At 43.2% G+C, this 23,049-nt stretch overlaps 1 protein-coding gene across 5 annotated transcripts in view; it reads right to left on the bottom strand.

The window, feature by feature from the left end:
* The window catches only part of Atxn7 (ataxin 7), a 141,305-nt gene that overhangs the window by 88,283 nt on the left and 29,973 nt on the right, over positions 1-23,049 (bottom strand). For 3 of the 5 annotated variants that reach the window (XM_040747614.1, XM_040747616.1, XM_040747617.1), the window contains exon 2: positions 17,269-17,357. The gene's annotated coding sequence lies outside the window, so the exon portion shown is untranslated. Of the gene's footprint in view, positions 1-238; positions 372-17,268; positions 17,358-19,814; positions 19,966-23,049 lie in introns of those variants that run through there. The other 2 variants (XM_021230852.2, XM_005076395.4) reach the window with 2 other exon arrangements.

Raw genomic sequence — 23,049 nt, 5'->3', positions numbered from 1 at the left:
CCGCAGGCCGGTGCTGCTGACAGCCCCCGGCCCCCCCGCCGCCGCCCCCGCCCGGGCGCAAAGTCCGCGGCGCAGCTGGCTTTCGCTTTCGCCTCCCGCGGCCCTCGTAGGGCGCCGGCTGCGGCCGCCACTGCGGCGCTGGCTGCCCGGCCCGGCCGGCCCTCCTCGGGAGGCCAGCGCCCCGAGCCACACCGCCGCGGCCTCAGGCCCGCCCGCGCCCCGGCCCGCCGCTGCCCACCCTGCGGCCGCTCGCATCCCGGCCCGGCCGGCCCGCAGCCCCGCTCCTTCCTTCCGTCCGCGCGTCCGTCCGAGCGGCGGCGCCCGGCCGGCTCCCTTAAGCGGAGGCGCCTCCTGTCGCCTCCTCCCCCTCGCCGGTCCCTCCCTCTCTGCTCGCTCCGGCGAAGTTTGCACGTCAAGCCCCCGGAGTGGAGCCAGGGCGAAGTCGGAAACGCAGCCACCTATGGAAGAGCCGGCCGGCGGCCCCGGCGCAGCGACTAGTGCGTCGCCGAGGCCCTCCCTCCGGAGCCTCGGGCACCGGCTCTTCGCTCGGAGCTCGCGGGCGGCTGCACAGTAGCTGGAGCATGAATGGGAAGCCGCCACTGTGCGGCCGCCCTGCAGCTAAGGAGCCACCGGCAAGTGTGAAAATGCTGCCCAGGTGTTAGCTCAGGTGTGGGCATCCAGCCCCTACTGCATGAGAAGCCTCACACGTGGACCTCGGTGCCCACCACTGAAGGTCACACTGTGTGTCCCGGGAACTTGCATTTCTTCTCCAGCAAGAAGAGACCCATGAAATCAGTGTATCACTTTTGAGTTGTTAGTCTGTCGCTATTTTCGGTTGTATTTCCTAGGATCAGATGAGAGCCCGTAGATTATGGAATATAAAAAGGACAACTCTGTCCGGTCAGATTTTAATCACTAAATTAGGCACTACCACATAAATTTAACACCCTCCCCTCAATATACACATACACAACTTTTGCTTAAGTGATGAGCTGAGGATCATCAAACAACTAAACAAAACTGCACGTGATAATGTTTCACTTTTCTAACCACCCAATGCCTCTTGCTTACAGGTGCTTTCAAAACTAGGCGTGGAGGAGTTGAGCTGTACTTGGCAGTTACTATTACTTGTTTGTTTTTAATTGCAAATGTCTAGTAAGAGGCGACCAAGTTCTCTGTTGAAGAAATATCTATTTACAAAAACCTTTAAAATGTTTTAAAGTGATTATAGAGACAGGCATGGTGGCGCCTTTAATCCCAGCTCTCAGGAGGCAGAGGGAGAAGGATCTCTGAGTTCTAGGCCAGCCTGGTCTACAGACTGAGTTTTAGGACAGGCTCCAAAGCTACAGGAAAACCCTATTTTGAAAAACAAAACAAACAAAAGACAACAAAATTGAGTACGGAAACATAACATTTTCACAATATAGTAGAATCAGGACTCAGTGAAAATGTTTTGAGTTAGGTGCAAATTTAAAAGCTTGAATTGGCTGGGTGGTGGTGGCACACGCCTTTAATCCCAGCACTTGAGAGGCAGACACAGCAGGATCTCTTTCGTTCGAGGCCAGCCAGGTCTACACAGTGAGTTCCAGGACAGGCTCCAAAGCTACTGAGAAACCCTGTCTCAAAAGCAAACAACAAAAAGATAAAACACACACACACAATTACGGGAAAGTAGTGGCAAATACCTTAAATCCCAGCCCTTGGGAGGCAGAGGCAGGCGGATCTCTGAGAGTTCAAGGCCAGCGTGGTCTACAGAGCCACACAGTGAAACCCTGTCTAGAAAAAAAAGCTTGAACTGGGTGTGGTGTGGTGGTATGTGCCCAGAGTTGAAGCAAAAGTACATCGTAGTAGTTCCAGCCAAGACTGACAAACACAATAAGAATTTGTCTTAAGTAAATAAAAGCATAAATACAACTTCTGGCTAGACACGTTTAGAAATTAATATGTATTTTTTCCTGGATTACACATAAAGAAATCCAGAAAGCGAATCTGATGAGTGCTTATCAAAGACAGTTGTTCCTTGAACTCTCAGGCTCTACACCTACAGACTCAACTAACTGCAGGCTGAAAATATGCTTTTGATATTTTTAATACTGTATCTATACTGAACATGTACATACTGTTTACAGATAATTTACATTTTAGTGAGTATTGTAAGCCAGAGATGATCTAATATATATGGGAGGATGTATGTAGCTTATATGCTTTTATTTTTTTTTTTTTCTTGGTTTTCGAGACAGGGTTTCTCTGTGGCTTTTGGAGACTGTCCTGGAACTAGCTCTTGGAGATCAGGCTGGTCTCGAACTCACAGAGATCCGCCTGCCTCTGCCTCCTGAGTGCTGGGATTAAAGGCGTGTGCCACCAACGCCTGGCGCTTATATGCTTTTTTATAGAGGGGACTTGAACACATCAATTTGGGTATGGGGGGGGTCCTGGAACCTAATGCCAGGGGATAGATGTAACAAAACCTGATTGAGACAACTGCAAGAGTGGTGGTGGCCACACCTTTAATCCCAGCACTCACGCAAAGAGAGGTGGATCTCTGTGAGTTCAAGGCCAGCCTGATCTACAGATCCAGTTCCAGGACAGGCTCCAAGGCTATAGAGAAATCTGTCTCAGAAAAAAAAAAAAGAAGGAAAAAATATTTCTGTATGTTTTAATTTCCTATATAAAAGTATCAATGAGAAAAATAAAAGGTTAAAAACACATTATCACCAGTTAATAATTCAACATAGCTTGTGTGTCTCCAATGCACATTCAAAATTTTCATTAATCCTGAATGACTAAAACATTTACATGAATGTTTCCCAAGATATAATACATACAATTTATTTATTACTTTTAATTTTGTAATTCTACATTTGAGACAAAATTTGAATTCCTTGGAACTGCTCACTTAAAGCAACGCTTAGAAACACAACCATGTAAATACCAAGACCACAGCTATTTGACACTAAGGAAAACAACACTTGGGTACTGCATCTTGAGTACAAATGTTGTGACTGTTGGAAGTATTGGAGTGAAAGAAAATAGAAAGGCAAACATGAAGTTTCGTCTCACTTCCTCAATCCATTGCTTGATTTTCCTGCTTTCACAATGATATGACTTCTAACCAATGAGGATCTATATGGCAATTTACAGTACTTCAGTTTCTAATTTCTCCTTGATAATTCGTTTTCAAAGTTTCTAACTGGTATACCAAAGCAGAACAGAGCTTAAAATTATAAGCACTAAATCTCAGCATCAGGACAGTTACTAAACAGCTATTGATCACCTACAAGGTACCAGGGACCAGAGGTTCTCTAGTGCATTGCTTCAACACTCACTGTTTATACCATCAAAGTTGTGTTATTTATAACTGAGAAAGATGCTAAGTGTGGTGGTATCCACCTTTAATACCAGGACGGCAGAGGCCAGTGGATATCTGTGAGTTCGAGGCCAGTCTGATCTATACAGTGAGTTCTAAAACAGCCAGTGCTACATAATAGAGATACCTTCTCAAAAAATGAACCAATGAAACAAAACAAAAAACCCAACAAATGAGAAGGAAGGGGAGGTGGGGTTCCAAAGCCAGGTTTCTTAGTTCTGGATTGATACCAGCTTTTCCACTTACAAATATGCAACCTTGAGCAGGTTCCCTAGTCTCTTAGTATGTCACTTTTCTAGTCTGTAAAGTGGAGATAAGGCCAGGATTCGGGGGACTACAAGAAAAGGTCCTTTGAAAGCACTTGGTGTCAAACTTAAATACTGAAAGTGACTTGCATAAGACTGAACAAGACAGCTGAGTCCTTATCAAATGATATTTACTACCAAATGAAAGAGGCTGGAGTGACGACATGAAGCTCCTGGCATTTCTGGGCCAGGTCCTCTTTGTCTTTACCACCCATCAAAAGCCCTAATGCTTTCTAGAAGGCAGAGTCTGGTATTATCCACAGCTATTTTAGGTCTCCTAACTAGTAGTTTGAAGGCGTCATCAATGAAAGCAAAACGGAAAGTTGGGAGAGTAAGAAAGTGTGTCTGCTATTCAAATGTTGGCAAGCTTTTGAAAGTATTCCTTATACAAAGAACATTGTTTTTGAACAATAATACAATAGAAATCCAAAAACTTACTTTTCCTGCTCAGGAAAGACACCATAACCTTGTTTGTAAATATTCCACCCCCCCATACCCACTCCCAAACTATAAAGAAAATGGCCCATACAACTCATACACATTTAATATATTGTTATGATATGCTAGTGTGTCTTGTACAAAATCAATACCTCAAGTACTTCAGTGCCTGCCTATACATTAAATGATACATATTTTATAAGGTTTGAATAAGGAGGTTGCAATTTACCAAGCAGTTCCTGATTGCTTACTACATGTTAGGCATTTTACTATGCACCAGGGTAAAAAATAATAATTTTATAGACTACACAAAAAATGAACAATTAAGCATCTATTAAAATGTCTATATTAAAAGTTGCCCATACCAATCAGAATGTACGCAACTTAGAAATAAAACTGCAGTTGAAAGCTCTCTCTGCTCTTCCAGAGGACATGGGTTCAATTCCCAGCACCCACATGGAGGCTTGAGTTCAGGTGATTTTATGCCCTTTCCTGGCTTCTGTGGGAACCTGCATGAATATTTATACGTAAAAATAGATCTTTTTTTTTCTTAAATGCTGCCAAATTCTGACCATTTCATCCCTTCAAAGACATTAAAAAAAAAGCAGGCCCTTCACTGTCCAAGTGAGGGGCATTCCCAGGAGGTGCAGGGCTAACCCCACAGTCTATCACAACTCTTGTCGAGTATACTCACCCACGCACCGCACATTCAAAGTGTCATAACGCACAGTAAGAAGAAGCAGACGTTCATCTGCCCACCTTCTATATACAGTATAATGTAAAAGAGTCTGAACCTCCCAAGACATTCGAAAATTCAAGGGCCTGCACAAGCACTTTTATTCTGGGAAACCACTAGTCCCAATACAACGTTTTAATAAACCTGGAAAGCAGTAAGTTAAGTATGTTTATGTGTGGGCTCACAGGGGTGGTAACAGATACTTTATTATCAACTTCAAAGGTTTCAAGTTATTTGAGTAACAAGAAAGTCACATTTGCTGAATTAGGACTGCCTTGCCTTTTTTTTTTCCACTATAATGTACAGAGCATTTTCTTGTTCCTCTGGCAAGACCTCTCTTCCTTCTACCTTCACCAGAGTGCCTGGGCTCTGCTCTGTGTGAGGGGTCTCTCAGGCCTCTCCTTAGCCATGCTCTCTCTCTCTCTTGCAGCATCAGTAGTCTAGTAGAGGAAAAAAGGTGGCTAACTTGAATTCGCCAGCTCCATAGTCAGGATTGATGACAAGCAAGTAGAAATTTAGAAATAAGGAAAATTACAACAGTAGAGACCGAAGGGTGATTATCTTTCTTAGCCTGTATTCACTCTATAGTGTTCACTGCTTAATACAGTTCAAAGCCTTTATTTGGTTGAGAGAAAATTTTAAATGATCAAGCTTTTTGTTTTGTTTTTTGAGACAGGGTTTCTCTGTATTGTTTTGGAGGCTGTCCTGGAACTCTCTGTAGTCCAGGCTGGCCTCAAACTCAGAGATTGGCCTCAAACTCAGAGATTCGCCTGCCTCTGTCTCCCGAGTGCTGGGATTAAAGGCATGTGCCACCAACGCCAGGCCCTAAATGCACAAGCTTATAAATTATAACATAAAGGTAACTGATAAAATGTAATCAATAGTACTCAAATATTTCTAGATGTTTAATAGCTACCTAAATATAATGCTAAATCTGATTTGAAACCTTTAAAATCTTTAGGTTGGGTAACTTTTTTAAAATAGAAGAGTTTAAGTTATAAAAACAAAATGGAAAAACTGCCAAACATTCAGCTATAATGTGGGACCTGCTGTCTCCTATGCAGTAAAATGCAGCGGCTGACCCTGTTAGGAACAATTCCCTATGTCACACTGTACCGACTGAACTCTCACTGAACTGACTGTGAGGCTCGCCATCTAATGGCCCAGCAGTAAGAGCCCTGCCACATTCCCTCGATCCCTTTACCCCTGTCTGCTTCTTCCTCTACAAAAAGAGTGGAGCAAAAGCTGGCACTTCAGCAGGAGCCTTGAGAAACCAGCCGTGCCAAAGCAAACCACACCAGCTGTCACTCTTGCCAGCACCACATCTGTCCTATGGGAAGCCCCAGTTTTATTCTGTCCACGTATTTTTAGGTGGCTTTGTTTTACTTAACGTCCAATCCTTGCTTTGGCGCTTTGAGGGGCTCCCCCATAGACTATAGAAATAAATAAAACAGCCGGGCGTTGGTGGCACATGCCTTTAATCCCAGCACTCAGGAGGCAGAGGCAGGCGGATCTCTGTGAGTTCGAGGCCGGGCTGGTCCGACAGCCTCGAAAACAATACAGAGAAACCCTGTCTTGTAAAAACCAAAAAAGAAAGAAAGAAAGGAAGGAAGGAAGGAAGGAAGGAAGGAAGGAAGGAAGGAAGGAAGAAAACAGATCATTCAGGGTCTCTACAGTCAGCCCTGCTTTAACTCTGCCTCTTCTGCTCTTCTGTATATTCAGTTCCTTCCTGTAAGAATTCTGCCTCCGCCACCAAGACCACACCTCAACAGCCTCCAAAGTGCTCTCACCTCCAGCTCTAGTCCTCTTTGCTCATACAGGTCACGCCATCTAAAATGTACACAGCGCCACGCGCCGGCTAAAACTCTACCAGCCAATCAAGTATATCCTGAAGTTCCATTGCTTTAAGAAACTCTGCCCTGATCCTCCCACGACACACATGGGAAATCAGCCATACCACTAAATCACAGGGCTTCATAGCCAGGTCCACAGCGCATGCTGTGAAATCACTGTAGCAATGACATCAATACCTCAGAGTCCCAGGACTGGAAAGTGCCTTTCCAGGTAAAGGAGACATTTGGAACCTACAACGTTCTTCCTCAAACTGTAATATGTAAACTGGTCCCCAAGCCGGTCAGAGGTGAACTCTTAAACAGACCAGGTGTGTTAGTACAAGATGGACAGACTAGCACAAATGTTTCTTTCCTCTTTTCTTGGCAAAGCTCAGGCATTGAGTCAGCAGAAAGTAAGGCACTCTGACTTCCCATTTTTCTTTTGTACCTTAATCTAGCAATTTATCTGGGTTTGTATTCCTTCTGAAAAAACAATTTGTTGAACTAAACTTGCATTTCCCTTTCTCCCCCAAGGTAGTAAATCCCTTCTTAAATAGAAGTAAAAGGGCTGCACACTTGCAGTTTTAGGTTATTTTTCAGTAGTGTGTGTTTGAAGAACTAAGCATGACTGTGGGTCCCTGGTTTTCCCTTTTGGTAAGTGTACATGCTCACAAGCAAACCACACACACACAAACACACACACACACACACACACTCTCTCTCTCTCTCTCTCTCTCTCTCTCTCTCCTCATATAAAAAGTAAGGCCATAGGGCAGATATGGTTGTGCACATCTTTAATCCCAGCACTCAGAAGGTAGAGGCAGGCGGACGTCTGTAAATTCCAGCACAGCCAGGGCTACATAATGAGGGGCAGGGGAGAAAAGAGGAGGGGAGGCAAGGGAGGTGAGAAAGAGAATAAATTACAAGAGAGTACCAGTAATCCAAAGGCCTTTCCACATGCACCACTTGTCCCTAACCTTTCTTGTCAGAAATACAGTATTTTAACACTCCTACGGCCATTCAGTTTTAAGTGTTATCATCAATAGCTGAGAACAAAGGTTCCGACCTTCCTAGTTTGTAACTCGGATTCTCTTTTGATGAAAAGAAGAAGAACCTGGAGACTTTGATTCTTCCGGTGTCCACCCCTGCAAACCCTGACTGTTCGACATGAAGGACTTCAAGAGAAGAGCAGGGGAACTGAAAACCCGAGGCCCATCTCCCTTCCGATGCTTTCCAAAACTTCTTGCCTCTCTCCAGAAAACAAGCGTTCTTCACAGAACACAAGCATTTTCCAGACGGTGTCTGTGACACCAGCAGCAGAGTAGCAATCATAAATGTGCTAGAATGGGACTCACGTGTTTCTTGGAGAGAACCAAACAGATACATACGTTGCATTTCATGAAAAGTAAGTTCTTGTGATCCAAATACATCTTGGAGAAAGTGGGAGATAAAGCACCCACAGAGTGGATTTTTATCCTTGGATTTTGTTGCTGGTTTATTTACTTTTTAGGTTTTGAGACAGGGTTTCTCTGAGTAGTCCTGACTTTCCTGAATCTCACTCTGTACGACAAGCTGGCCTTGAATTCAGAGATCTGCCTGACTCTGCCTCTCTAAGTGCTGGGATTAAAAGTGTGTGCCACCACCGCCCAGGAGTGATTTCTTTCTTTCTTTCTTTTTTTTTTTTTGTTGTTGTTTTTTAGGTTTTCAAGACAAAGTGGTAGGAATATAAAAATCTTACAGCCACTTTGGGAAATAGTAGAAACGTTACCCAAAAGCGTAAACAAAATTACCAAGACCCAACAATTCTGCTTGAAATTGAAAGCATAGACTCAAGCAGGCACTTCAAACCCAAAGTTTACTATCTGCACGGCTTCTAAAGAGCCAAAATATGGGAGTAACCAAGCTGTCTATCAGTGGTTAATAATCAGATAAGCAAATTGTAATCCCTCCACCCAGTTCAGAACTCACAGCTAACCCACAAATGCTAGCACAGTGAGATGCCCATGGGAACGACACTTGATGCAAACCCTGATTGACAGCCTGAGTTAGCTCCCCCACACCCTTACGCAGTGGAAATGGACACCAAGTCACTCCTTCAAGTTGTTCTGTCGTCTCCACGTGTGCCATGGCAAGTACTCATGTAGAAACATACACACACATACACAACTATTGTTCTAAGTGTAAATTAGAAAATAAAACCCATTACACCAAGTGAAAAACATAGGACACTAAAGTCACCGTTTTGCTCTAGACATGAACCACCAGGGGCCTATGTGCTAAAGGCTTGGTCCCGGGTGCCTCAGCTCAGAGAGTCCACGGGAAATTCACAGCTGAATGAGAAGGATGGTAACTATAGTTGGTGGCTAGTGCTCTGGGAGCCTTTACCTGCCTCTGTCCCATGTCCTGGATTTTATATCATGAGCACCTTTGCTCTGCAATGTCCTCTAGTCATCATGATGTTCTGTGTCAGCACAGGCTCCTCAACAACAGACCCATAAAGCCATGAAGTCAAAACCACCTCCAAAATCAGGAGCCAAAGCAGATCTTTCCTCCATTTGCTTCTCTGCGTATCTGCCACGGCGACAGAATGCTAACACTGGAGGCAGAAGGCAAGCAGTGGCTTTCAGGGGCCTGAGAATAAGGAGTCACCGTGTACTATGAATGGAGTCTCCTTTGGAGAGGTTGGAAGTATTGTATAGAACTAGAGACAGCTGGTAGCTACACAAGACTGTGATTATACTAAAAACAAAACAAAAGCATCAAACTGTGTGTTTTAAATAGTGGTTGAACTTCACAAGGGTACGTTTTTAAAGCCTACATTTAAATTTGGAAAATTTCACAAAAGAATGTATGATTGACTTTGGTTGAAAAAGTTCTACACAATTCTCACAAAGGCTAAGGGCTAGAGGGATTGACAGTCCTGGAGCTCATCTCTGCCATTGCCTGCCTTAGGGGCAGGAGGGGGGCACAGTGTCCAGAACTACAAGTGCTTCCCAACCTTCCTAACGCTGCCACCTTTAATACAGTTCCTCGCGTTGTAGTGACCCCTGACCATAAAACTACTTTTGTTGCTATTTCATAGCTTTAATTTTGCTACTGTTAGGAATTATAAAGTAATACGCGTCTTCCAATGGTCTTAGGTGATCCCTGTGAAACGGCTGTTCCACCCCTAAAGGGGTATTGACCCACAGGCTGAGAATCACTGATCTACAGTAGCTGATTGCTGTCTGGAGCCAGGGAATTAACAGGCTTACAAAGGACCGGAAGGAAGGCTTAGAGGTTAAGGGGCTTCTGCTCTCCCATAGTGGTGCACAACCATCAGTCACTCAATTCCAAGGGATCTTACGCCCTCATCTGGCCTCCAAAAGTACTACATGCATGTGGTACACAGATGTACATGCACATAAAACACCCATACACATAAAATAGTAAATTAATTGGAAAAAAAACAGGCTTAGGAAAGTGCTGCTACATAGTGCTTAGTAAATGTTGGAAATTTCTACGTTTTGTTATTTTATGATTTTTTTATGATATCTCATACTCTCTCTCTCTCTCTCTCTTTTTTTTTTTTTTTTTTTTTTTGGATTTCGTTGTCCACACATGAAGCCCAGGGAGCCTCACGAAGCCCCAGAAGACTCAAATTCACTATATTGTCAAAGCTGCCCTTGCATTTCTGATATCACTGCTTTGACCTCCCACATGCTAGGATTACAGACAGGGGTCATCACAACCCAGCTCATTGTTTTCTTCCTCACAGAAGTCTGGGAAATGTAGTTTTCAACTCTTTGTTGTTGTTTTTACAAATAAAAGTACAGCATGTGTGATACTGAAGTCCACAAAAAGAAGTGGAAAGACAACCAAGACAAAAACATTAAAGCAATGTGCAAAATATCATATGCCCACACGGGTGAAAAGGTAATGGAGACACATGTATGCACAGAGGGCAAGCCGTGTAGGGCATGAGGGACGCGTGGAGGGGAGGGGACGGCGGGTGGGGTGGGGGAGACGAGCCTTAGCTCTACACTTAGTGAGTTCTGTGCAGAGAACAGTGCAGGTGACTCTAGACTTGCGGAAGCAGCATAACAAACTTTATTTCCTTCCACTTAAAGGGACTTCATATACTATTTATATTTTAATCAATATACTCTAATAATCAGACCCTCCCAAGAGCTTCTTTATAAAAGGAGAGACTAAGTTTGAGGCTCTGGGGCGTGGCCCCAAAGTCCCACCCAGTGAACAGCAACAGCATGGTTTCATAGACTCAGATGCCCCTTTCTGCCCTGAAACACAGCTTTTAACTTGTACTGTTGCCAAAGCCCACCTCCCCTTCCCCTTATCCCTTCGTCCCGCTGCTGGCCGGGCTGAACACCCTGGCCTGGCTGCCAGCGTCCTTCACTACCTAACCCAGCCTGTCTACCTCCTCTCCCTGTTCCCGCTAACAAGCTCTATTCTAGCTAAGCCAACTATATCCAGGATATAAACTATTCAACCATGAAAGATTTTATAACTGCCATTGTCTTTTTATTTCTTTATTCATTTTCGTGGGGTATGCAGGTCTGTGCGCCTTGAAGACCACAGGTTGATGTTCGGTGTCTGACTCTATCACTGTCCACTCACCATTTCAGCTAACATTTCTTGGCCAGCAAAGTCTGTCTGTCTCCGCACCCCAGCACTAGACTGCAGACACACACTGCTTGACCTGGCTTTCTGCATGTTTGCTGGGGACCCTAATTGAGACCCTTGATTTGCCAACTGTCCCATCTTCACAGTCCTACTGTCGTCTTTTATTTATTTACTTAGGATTCTGGTGAAATTCACATAAAATAAAATTCACCATATTATTCATTTTAAGATGTAAAATTTAGGGGCTGGAGAGACAGTCCAGCAGTTAAGAGCACTGACTACTCTTCCAGAGGACTCAGGTTCAATTCCTGGCACCCTCATGGCAGCTCACACCTGTAACTCCAGGATCTCACACCCTCACAGACATACATACAGGCAAAACACCAATAAAATAAAAATTTTAAATGTATAATTTACAGGCATGTTATTACATCCACAATGTGGTGCAACCAGCATCATGATATTCCACCACTCACAGGGAAACCCCAAGCTCATAAAGACACTTTTCAAACTTCTTCTATCCCCTGAGAGATCCTACGTCCATGGATGTGCCTGTTTAAAATATCTCATGTGAATGGAGCCATGCAATACTTTAGTTTCTGGCTTTCTTCACCTACCACAAATTTCTAAGATATCAATGTTGGAGTATGTGTCAGTATTTTGTTATTACATAGTGTAGTAGCTCCTCTGGTCCGTAGCTTCACTTTCTACGGATACAATTACTAGCAGACAACCCCCACCTAAAAATAAATGGAAAATTCCAGAAATAAACAACTTATAAGTTTTAAATTGTGTGCTATTCTGAACGATGTAGTAAAATTTCCAATCATCCCTCGACAGCATGCCCAGAGTGAGACTCACCCCTTCATTAAATGGATCCACACTGTGCATACTACTTGCCTGCTAGTTCTACAACTGAGGTATCAAGCTATTGATGCACAGCACAATTTCAGAACATAATTTAGTCTGATTCCAATAATCGTGTCTTCTTAGAAAAGCCTTTAATGTCTTAGGGATCACTGAGGAAGGCCTTGTGGTCTAGATTTCACCCCGTATCACTTTTGGAGGTCTAGCAACTTGGATAGCCTCTGGATAATCAGGTTCCCTGTTTTCACCTTGCTGTTTGAAACCTATCTAACTATACCACAGTGGCCTCAATGACTCTGCTAACAGACAACTGACACTGGTCCTGACTTCTCTTGGAATAAAAACTAAAGCCCATCTCTGGTCTCTAAGGGCAGACTCTTGTCAGCTGCCTGCCTTTATGCACTGCCACTCGCTCCCTGGTGTTCACCCACAGTCGCCTCTTCTGTCTCCTTACAGTCTATGCATACCTCTGCCTTTGTTCTGTCCATTAACTGCAGTATCCCTGCCAGAGAACTTACTCTTTTAGCATCAACGGCCGGCCAAGTGTCACCTACCCTGCTCACTGCCACTGAAAAAATAGGTCCCACCTCTTACAACACCCACCATCCTAATCCTTATCATTCTTACAGTCATCATTCAATACAAGAAATACTGAATTTACTTATGTTTGCTGTGTTTTATCATTTCCCTTCCACTGAAGGGTAAAGTATAGTATAGCCATTGTAGAAACTAGATAAGAGGGTTCTCAAAAACATTTAAAACAAAATTACCACATTCCTTGGCAAGATTAAAACCTAGCAGGGAAAACACCAAACCTTGCACTCCATGTCCAGCTTCTGGGGTGATGGAACCAGATGGGTAGCCCCTCCCTCCCCTGCAGCTTTGCTGCTCTGTAACAAGGACTCCCTGTCTTAGACTAGCTCCATTTCATGTCTGTAGGTCTTCATCTTCAAAGTTTCATGCAGTAGACGCTCGAGGTCTTCTTGCAGGGGATTCCACTGGGCCACACACTCGCTGCTCTCCGTATGTCTCAGAAACTGTGGCAGAGGACTCCATGACTCCCTCAAATCTTGTGTCTTCCACACTTACAAAACCAGCACCACATGGGTGACACTGTCTAGTTCTTCTGCCAGTTTAGGATGGAGCCTGGCCACACTGAACCAGAGTTGCATCAGCCTTCATGTACTAACCCTGGGAAGACACTTCCCCTGAGGGGTGTTTTCAACTGAGAACCCTTTCCACAGCATTCTCAATGGGGCTGTCTCCTTCAAATGAGCTTGCATTCTCACAAGGTGGATCCTGCCCTCGAGGTACCTTTCCTTAACCACTGAGCCATCTCTCCAGCCTATAAAGCCACCTTTCTTACTTCCAGTGTATCAGAGTCGTTAACGCTACTAACCTCTTTAATGACTACAACTATTCTCAAACTGCCTGGTCCATTAACTATAAATAATAAACGGTAAAGTACACACAGAGTTGTCATCAATCCATTCCACCCGTTGCTCTTCCTCACTGTAAATCTGGAGTGAGTACTGAGCACAGCCTGAATGGTAGCCTATCCTGAAATTCCCTCTTGAAATTACTCCATTACTTTTCAAGTCAGCTTTACAAGTTCTCAGAACACAAGCAGAATGAAGTCAGATTCTTTGCACGGTCTCTAACCCAGTTCCACCCAGGATCCCTGCTCCTTTCTGAAACCCCAGGAACCATGCATTTTTGTCTGCATTTCTCCCCATATTCTGCTCTTCCAGTTCCCACCAAAATGGCCCAGGGATCTCTACTTGCATCATTCTATGGAATGAGGAAAGGAGGGGCTTTTGTTTTGTTTCGGCTTCTACCTTACAGTTTCAGGGATACAGACCACTGCAACAGGGACGAAATGGTGGCAGAATCTGAGCACCTGGTCACAGATGCCATCTCTGCAGCCCTGGACCCCACCCTTGGGATGCTGCTGCCTACACTCTGGATGGTCTTCACACTCATTTAACCCAGATACAGCCATGCCCACAGGTTCATCTACTCATTGAATCTAGGTCCTGTCAAAATGAGAACGTTCACCACCACATGTGTACTGAATTAACATGAGGACAGAAGGGAGTGAGTCACAGAAAATATCACATGTATTTCTGGAACCTAAAGAATGTTGACCTCAACAAATGATGGTGATTTCCAAACACTCAAAAGTTAGGAGTAATGTCAATTAAAGAATACAAAATGTTGACTAAATGAAAATGATTCTATAATGTAAGGATACCTGAAAACTGCTAAACAGGGTTGGACATGGTGACACAAACTTTAATCTCAGCACGCAAGGGCAGCCTGGTCTACACAGGCCAGCAGGAGTTACACAATGAGGCCTTTACTTAAAAGCAAAAACAGAGAAAGAGATGGGTGTGTGTGTGTGTGTGTGTGTGTGTGTGTATGTGTGACAAACAGAAAAGAAGATAACTACGTGTGGCGACATTAACTCAATTTAGTCATTTCAATGCATGTATTTCAAAGTAATATATAGTATATAACAAATACATGTAACTTTTATTTATTGGTTAAAACTGTAAATTCAAACCAGGCATTGGTGGCGAACGCCTTTAATCCCATCACTCGGGAGGCAGAGGCAGGTGGATCTCTGTGAGTTTGAGGCCAGCCTGGTCTACAAGAGCTAGTTCCAAGACAGCCTCCAAAACAATACAGAGAATCTTGTCTCAAAAAAAAAAAAAAAAAAAAAAAAAGAAAAAAGAAAAAGAAAAGGAAAAAACCCTGAAAATTCAATAAGAGGACTTTGTATTCTTTTGGATTTTCAAGTCATCATTGTGCTTAAAAAGAGAGTACAACACGTCAACTGCCCCTCTGCAAATACTGCCTGAAAGAGAGAAAGAGACTGGGCTAGGACTCCTGCACATGAAGAAGCCGCGACTTCAGACTGGCCTTGGACTTAACAGGCCTCACAGTTCCATCGGGCCCGCTGACTGTTTTCTGTTTGCCCAGTACACTCCTGAGCGTGTGACACTTCTTCTTTGTTGTTTACTTGCTGGTATTGTATGAATCTTTCCTACAGCATCATAGAATGCTTCTATCAGCACAATATTCAAGAGTATAAGCCATATGTCCATGGAATAGCTCCTACCCTCCTCTTCTTTCTCAAAGGGTAGTCTCTCTGCGCACAGGAGGGCCCAGTAAACGTCTCTGCACCAGGGGCTTCTCTGGCAGTTCTCTCAATTATTTTCCAGTGGCCAGTCGTGACATAAGAAAAGCCCCCTCTTTTTTTTCTTTTGACATCTGCCCAATATTTCACAATAAATACCATATATTGTAGTGACTATGATGATGCTCACTGATGGATACCACTGTCTGTCTGCTCCCTCAACACAGAGATAGCACATTAAAGGGTATATTTTATAAAGCATGAGTTTCACAGCTGACCAGATCCTTGGTTTTTTTCAAATGCAGAACTGCGGCATTCCTGAAGCTCACATTGGTATGGTAATAGTGAAAGTGTTATCTTTGCAGATAAATGTGCATGTTGTACAAAATGTTTCCCATTTTTGCTTCAGTTGCTTAGGACCTGATTAACACATGCATTTGTTGCCTAAGTATATGCTGATCTATGTTTAAGACTGAGATTTCTTTAGTTCTTCCTGCTTAAATTCTGTTTAGTTTTGTTCTTCAGTGACTCATCTTAAATTGACTTTTATCATGTAACAGTCCCGCCCCCAACCCCATCAATTTCCCTCAAGGGTAGATGGAAGGGTGGTTATTTTATTACTAATCTAAACTCTTCCAGGGGTTCCAGGGAGATAGATCATCAAGTGAAGTCTTTTGTCACAAAGCCTTATACCCTGACTTTAGAACTCTAGACCCACAAGATGGAAGAAAAATCCTTCAAGCTGTCCTCTGACCTCCAAGTGTATCCATGTATACATACAAACACACGCACGGTAGACAGACACACAGACAGTCACACAAAGATACACACCATAAATAAATGTAGTAAAAAAATGTAAGCTCTTCCAGGAATTCTTACCTTTTTTTCAAATTTTGTGAAACTTGGACATCTTTTCATCAAATACATTCACAGAATTTAGTACGAAGCTATTCTGTGAGTGCTATGACTACAAGCCTACAGGACCACTTAAGAGTTCCAGAGTTCCCTGGCAGCCTGGAAAGTGTGGGCTAACTCTATCTTTATCAGTTTTGTGCTGGTCTACACTGTGCGGAGAGAGAGACAGAGACAGACAGACAGACAGACAGACAGACACAGACAGACAAAGACAGAGATACACACAAATATAGAGAGACAGACAGACAGACAGAGATAGACTGAGATAGAGACAGAGATACACACACACAGACAAAGAGACAGACGGACAGACAGACGGACGGATGGACAGACGGAGAGTGAGAGAGAGTGCTGGAGAATCTGGATATTGGGGGAAAACCCACAGGAGCTTGTTGGACAAAACCCTATGGAAAGAGTGGGCTTAGTTTAGGAGAGAGCTGGGAATGCTGTCTCTAAAGAATTCTGAAAACAGGTTGGCCACTGGTGGCTCAAGCCTTCAATCCCAGCACTTGGGAGGCAAAGGCAGGAGGATTTCCAGGTTCAAGGCAAGCCTGGTCTATAGGGCAAGACAGTCAGGACTACACAGAGAACCCCTGTCCCAACCCCCCCAAGAAAAGAAAGAAAGAATTCCTGAAAAAAGCAGTGTATTGTGGTGGTGCATGCCTACAGTTCCAGCAGGAGGCAGAGACAGCCAGATCTCTGTGGGTTCTAGAATGACCCGGTCTAAATAGTGAGTTCCAGGACAGCCAGGGAAACACCGAGAGACCTTGTTCAAGACAAAAACCCAAGCAAATTCCTGAAGTTTTAATAGTTTTTGTTCAACAGTTTTTGTGCTAAGAGGCAAATGCCAACAGCACTGTACTCCTTCCTTATAGTCACTGTCACCAAATACTAAGAAGTTCACGTCTTTAAAGTTATGCTTAACATGGAAGATCCTGCACAGACACTTAAGTCATAAAAATTAGCATCCATCTGAGACACTCAAATCCTATTAGAACTGGAAAAAATATATTCATTCACCTATGATATGTCAAAATAATTACCTTTTCTTTGGAGCGTAGGCCAAAAATCCTGATCGATTTACCAGTGAATCTTCATCTGCTGGGATTCTGGAGGTACTTCCGTCTTAATTCTGCTCAAACACAAAGCAAAGGAATCAAACAGTGGACACAAAGCTTAGTAGAAATCGACAATTTTTTTTATTTGTTCTTTTTTTTTTTTTTTAAAGACAGGATTCCTCTGTGTGTAGCCCTGGCTGTGCCAGAACTCACTCAGTAGACCAGGTTGGCCTCAACTCACAGAGCTATGCCTGCCTCTGCCTCCTGAGGGCTGGGATTAAAGGTTTTCGTCAACACCTTTCATCTATAATCTAAAATCTATAATCTTATTAGTTGCCACATGTTTTAAACTACTACATGTAGTCTGAAGTGTCAAACTGCTAAAATTCAAGGCACCTACCAATTAACCATCAAATACAGTTTCTTTTAATAATTAACTTAATTCACTATATTTACAATAAACTAGGAACAAATGACTATTCAATATGTCTACGGAGACAGCCTCTTTGAGCTTAAAAATCATTGTGTGAAATTTCCACTAATGATTTTCCACTTAATTTTTTTGTTTGTTTTTTTGTCTTTTTGCTTGCTTGTTTTTTGAGACAGGGTTTTTCTGTGGCTTTGGAGGCAGTCCTGGAACTCTTCTTTGGAGACCAGGCTGGCCTTGAACTCACAGAGATCCGTCTACCTCTTCCACTTAATCTTTAAAATTGCTATTTGAAAGTCTGTTTTTACAAAACCTGTTAAATCACAGCTTTAAAATAACAAGCATGGCTGGGTGGTGGTGGCACACGCCTTTAATCCCAGCACTCGGGAGGCAGAGGCAGGTGGATCTCTGTGAGTTCAAGGCCGGGCTGGACCGACAGCCTCCAAAACAATACAGAGGAAACCCTGTCTCGTAAAACCAAAATAAATAAATAAATAATAAAATAACAAGCATGCACACCAAATATCTTGAATGTTCACTCTACCCTTTACAATTCCACAGCATATAAAAGCAATGTAACTTTTAGACAGGAAAGAAAAACTCAATTCACTTTCCTAAAAATCACAAGTGGTGGACGGACGATGGCGGTGCATACCTTTAATCTCAGTACCATGGAGAGAGAGGCAGAACTCTTGAGTTCCAGGCTAGCCTAGTTTAGAGAGAGAGTTCTAGGATAGTCAAGGCTACACAGAGAAACCCTGTCTTGGTGGAAGAAAAAAATCACAAGGACATTATGCCCTCCATTATCTTCCTGTATAGGTATGGAGGGGGATACAATTTAATTTGAAGAGAAGCATGAGGTAAGGAATTGAAGGGCTGAAGATTAAGACACTAAAGTTAGAAACGGAGATGGTACTCAACCTGAGAGAGCAGAAGACAGGAGAGAGTAGCAAACCCAGGCAATGACACAGTTGTAGACACATTCTGTCAGAGTATTAAAACACAGGCAGTCCAGGCACAGTGGCACACCTTTAATCCCAGCACTTGGGAGGCAGAGGCTGAACTTTCTGTGAGCTGGAGGCCTGCCTGGTCTGCATAGTTTCAGGCCAGCCAGAGCAGAGCAGAGACCCTCCCTCAAACAAAAACCACAGGCAGGTCGACTTGATAGGGAAAATCCACTACGCATGCACTTCTCTCCCTACAGCCTCCACGGGCTACATAATAAGGGCAGTGGTGAGAACGCTGTTTGTTCAGCTTTTATTTTCACACATCAAAATGTAACCCATGTATCTACATGCCCTGAGATGCTGAGAATACACCATCCCAGAAAGCCAATCACTAAAGTTCTATGTCATACTTTGCTCACTACTCCTAATTATATTTATAGCTTTTAAATTATTCTTGGGTTATATTCTTCTGCCTTCCCGTTAGCTTTAGTCTCACTCACGAAATCCTACTCAGGAATGTTGAAGCACCTCCCTGTCTTTATAGGCCAGATGTTTTCTTCTCCAGAGTTCTGATCCTTTGCCAGTCCTTTAATTTTTCTGATATTGTTGCTGCTGTTTTACTTCTAGTAAAAGCTTATACCTCCTTCAATGTCTGTCTTGAGCCAAAACTGTTTCCTTTACATTGTAAGCATTTTATAGGTATGCAAAATTCCTTACTCACAGTTATCTACAAAGAATCATAATAGACACAGTCAATACAGGTGTTAAGTTGGAAGCAGACCTTCTCTCCTCTCTCCTTCAGAACAAACTAGAGTTGGTACATCAGCTCTCACTGGACTTTAAGTCACTAGGCAAAGCTATTTCTGAATTCTCCAGCATGATACTCCAGCTATTTCCAAAGCATCCAAGGAAGTCAGTCACCGGCTCTTAGATGTGAAAAAGAATTCACCATTTATTAGTCAATATCTTTTTAAATGTTCTACAGGAAACCTATCTTTACAGAAAAAGGTAGTAGTGTTGACTAATATCATTTTAAAATAGTAACTTCCCTGCTTAGAAAAAGGGTCAGGGATTTCAGCAGGAAAAAATATATGCTTGCATAAACTCTCTCATCTGGTTCACAAAGTTCAAAGTGCTGGCAATGTGATCTCACTTACTAGGGAGAGGCAGACGGAGACATGCCATCATTTGCTTGGGATTGTTCAGCGGAGCAACGGTTTAGAGTTGGGACTAGAATCCAGGCCTTGGGTGTTGGTTCATTTCCTTTCCAGCACACAAAACTACCTCAGCATCAACTTAATTTTGTTCTGCAAAAAGAAATGGTAAGCAACGGGCTACAAAGATGTTCTTAGGACCCAAACTTCAAACCTTTATTTACTCAATACATACTTATGTAGTAAGCGCCTAATTTTTAAGGATTATTATTATTGTTATTATTATTATTATTTTGGTTTTATGAGACAGGGTTTCTCTGTATTGTTTTGGAGGCTGCCAGTACAGCCAGGCCTCGAACTCACAGAGATCTGCCTGCCTCTGCCTCCGCAGTGCTGGGAAAGGATTATTTTAAATGAAGGCTTGTTAGAAGCAGGCGAGAAGAAACTACTAAAAAAGGACATAATTTTCCCCCCAAAATCCTCAGAAACACAGGCTTCAATTTATTAAGTGCTGCCTCATCTCCAGTGCCATCATAGTTGTACTGTGGGGCTCCAAATTCCTTGTTGCAGGCCAAAGTAGACACAAGGCCTCAACTCAGAAATACAACATACTCCCCTTAGAATCAGGAACTGAGAGAAATGGGTCGAGCTTAGCATAGACTGGGATAGCCCATGTGCTCACTAGTGTACAGGAAAGGGGCCAGTCAGTGAGGAGAGGACAAAAGAACAAATACGCTGGTCAGAATGAATCTTGTCCAAGAGGCCACTGGCCCAACAGACAGGGACACAGTCTCTGCCTCGGACAGCAAGGGGAGGCTTTGGCTTTCCTGTCCACAGCATGGTCCCCAAGTCCTTCCATTCCACAGCTCCCAACACTCCCACCTCCACCATACAGGGCTTCCTCCTTACAAGCACCTTTGGTTTTGTTAACTACAACAAAATCTTGCTCAAGGAAGTTAACAGATTTTATACTAATGAAAAAACAGCTACCACTTGGATGTTACAAAACAAACATACTGAAGAATGCCCAAGGCTTCAGAAATATGCCTTCATTCACTTTAAACAGAGAGAAGAGCCCATGCGGCTACACAGGCAGTGTTGAATTGACTTTCACAGGGAAAACAGCTTATTTTGTAGGACTAACATGGGTGTGTCCTCTTCAAGATGCTGAGAGTCCTGTTGCAACTTTACCCACACCGTCTGGATCACTTCTTGTTATATGATACAGTCTGTCAAAATTACACAGCTTGTAAAGGAAGAAATAGCAAGCTATACCAAGACAGTGCTGGTTTGAAATATTAACAGAACAAGCTTTCTTCCTGCTTCTTAAAGCTTCTTAATATTCTTTGCAAAGCTCCAAATGTTAACGGGAGACAGGAAAAGCATGGAAGGAGGCATCAAGAGTCAAGAGACAGGCTGCCCAGGTGAGTCCTTCAGGACGCTCAACCATGATTTGGACCTGATCCTTTTTTTTTTAATTTAAATTAGAAACAAGCTGGTTTTGCATGTCAATCCCAGTTCCCTCTTCCTCCCCTCCTCCCCTCCCCCCATCCCAGATCATTTCTGTTAGTGAGAGCCTGAAAGAGTGAAGTCGTGAAAGTTGCCTCCAATCTTCCTTCTACATAGTAAAGACAGAACACCAAGGTTTCCTCAGACTGACTACACATCCAAACACAAGTGCAGATGGTGTGCTCGTCCTCCACAGAGGGTCTGCCCCTAGGGACGGCACGGTACTCTGTGGCATACTAGTTGCAACCCTAAATTCCACATTTGTACGTTCTCTCTACCCTTTGATCCTACAAACACACAGCCCACAGGTTTTTGTTGATGGTGATGATTTTTTTTAAAAATCTCCCATGGTGACCTCGAGGAGGGAAAAAGCACAAATTTGTTGCTAAAACCTGGGAAGATTCACACAAAATTTGTGTAGGGAAGTCCGAATCTCCGGCTCTAGAAGCCAGTCTTCTCCCAGGGCTTGACTGACTGACGCTGTACCATGGGCTGCCTCGCAATGGGCACACACTTTCTGAGGTACGCACCTGCTGCCTTGCCCACTCTTTTCTGAAGCCTGTTCCCACAGAAGCTATGATCTATCTGTACCTCCAGCCACAGTGTTTTTCTAAGAGCCTTCTCTTGAATGAAAATTTAAGTCTAGGTTTATGCCAGCTGTGGCACAGACATAAACAGGTACATCCCAATAACTATGGGCTAACAGGGGGCCCAACTTGCTTTCATCTTACCTCAGTGGCACTTTCTAGCACCCACACTGGGTTTTGTACTGGATGATCAAAGTTGAAAACGGAGCCATATAGCTGGCACAACCTAAAGATTCCCTCTTGAAAGGCCAAGAAGAGAGCTGAGTTACTGACTGGGCCTTAGGGACACCTCACTAATCACTCCAGTGGGCACTAAGTGTAGAAACATACCATGTAAAGAGTGCCAAGGTCAACTATAAGGAAGGATGCCAGCAGGTCTGGTCTAGCCTCAGGTACATTTCAGTTCCTGCAATCTGTTCTAGGGCCTTCTCTACCCACAAGTGACTCATTTTGTTTGGACTTTAGGCCTTTTGAGACAGGATCATCATACACTATAGCCCAGACAGGGCTACAATGACTTACAGATTCTTCTGCCTCATCCTCGACAGCACTGGTATTATAGGCATAACATCACTTGTTTTTAAAGGAGTCTCATTTTCTTACAGTTTCTACACAGCTACACAAAACTCAATTGCTCTCCAATTTCCAACTGATCTTTACACATGTGTACTGCACATATACTTGCACTTCACAGGTATGAGATCAAGAGTGTGAGATAATGTTTTCCTTCTCAGAACATCTGCTGTATTTATAACTTGAAAGATTTATACCATGTTGTACTGATGGGCTAAACAATTTTCACTCCTGAAGTGAGTTTTTTCCTTAAATGTATAATTTCTCTTATATTGATAAAAAACTAGAAGGAAAGGAGACGAGTTCTTACAATTAAATGCTCCCTATAATTCATTCATGCCTCATAAATATGTTATTTAATAGACACACCTTTCTTTAAATTTTCCCTCTATACATGAATATACATCTATATCCACATATACATATATGTACATTTATACACACATGTATTTACACATACTTAGGAGGCAACAGGTCTTCTAAGTAAATCTTTCCAGGAAAATTGGCTTATGTACTATTAAAAGAAGTTATTACGTATGCTGTTTATTTTTGACCTGTCACTTGGTGAA

This window comes from Mesocricetus auratus, unplaced genomic scaffold (genome assembly GCF_017639785.1).
Source record: "Mesocricetus auratus isolate SY011 unplaced genomic scaffold, BCM_Maur_2.0 Super-Scaffold_100006, whole genome shotgun sequence".
In the NCBI taxonomy this organism is placed as follows: domain Eukaryota; kingdom Metazoa; phylum Chordata; class Mammalia; order Rodentia; family Cricetidae; genus Mesocricetus; species Mesocricetus auratus.
This window is presented reverse-complemented; position numbering and strand designations above follow the sequence as displayed.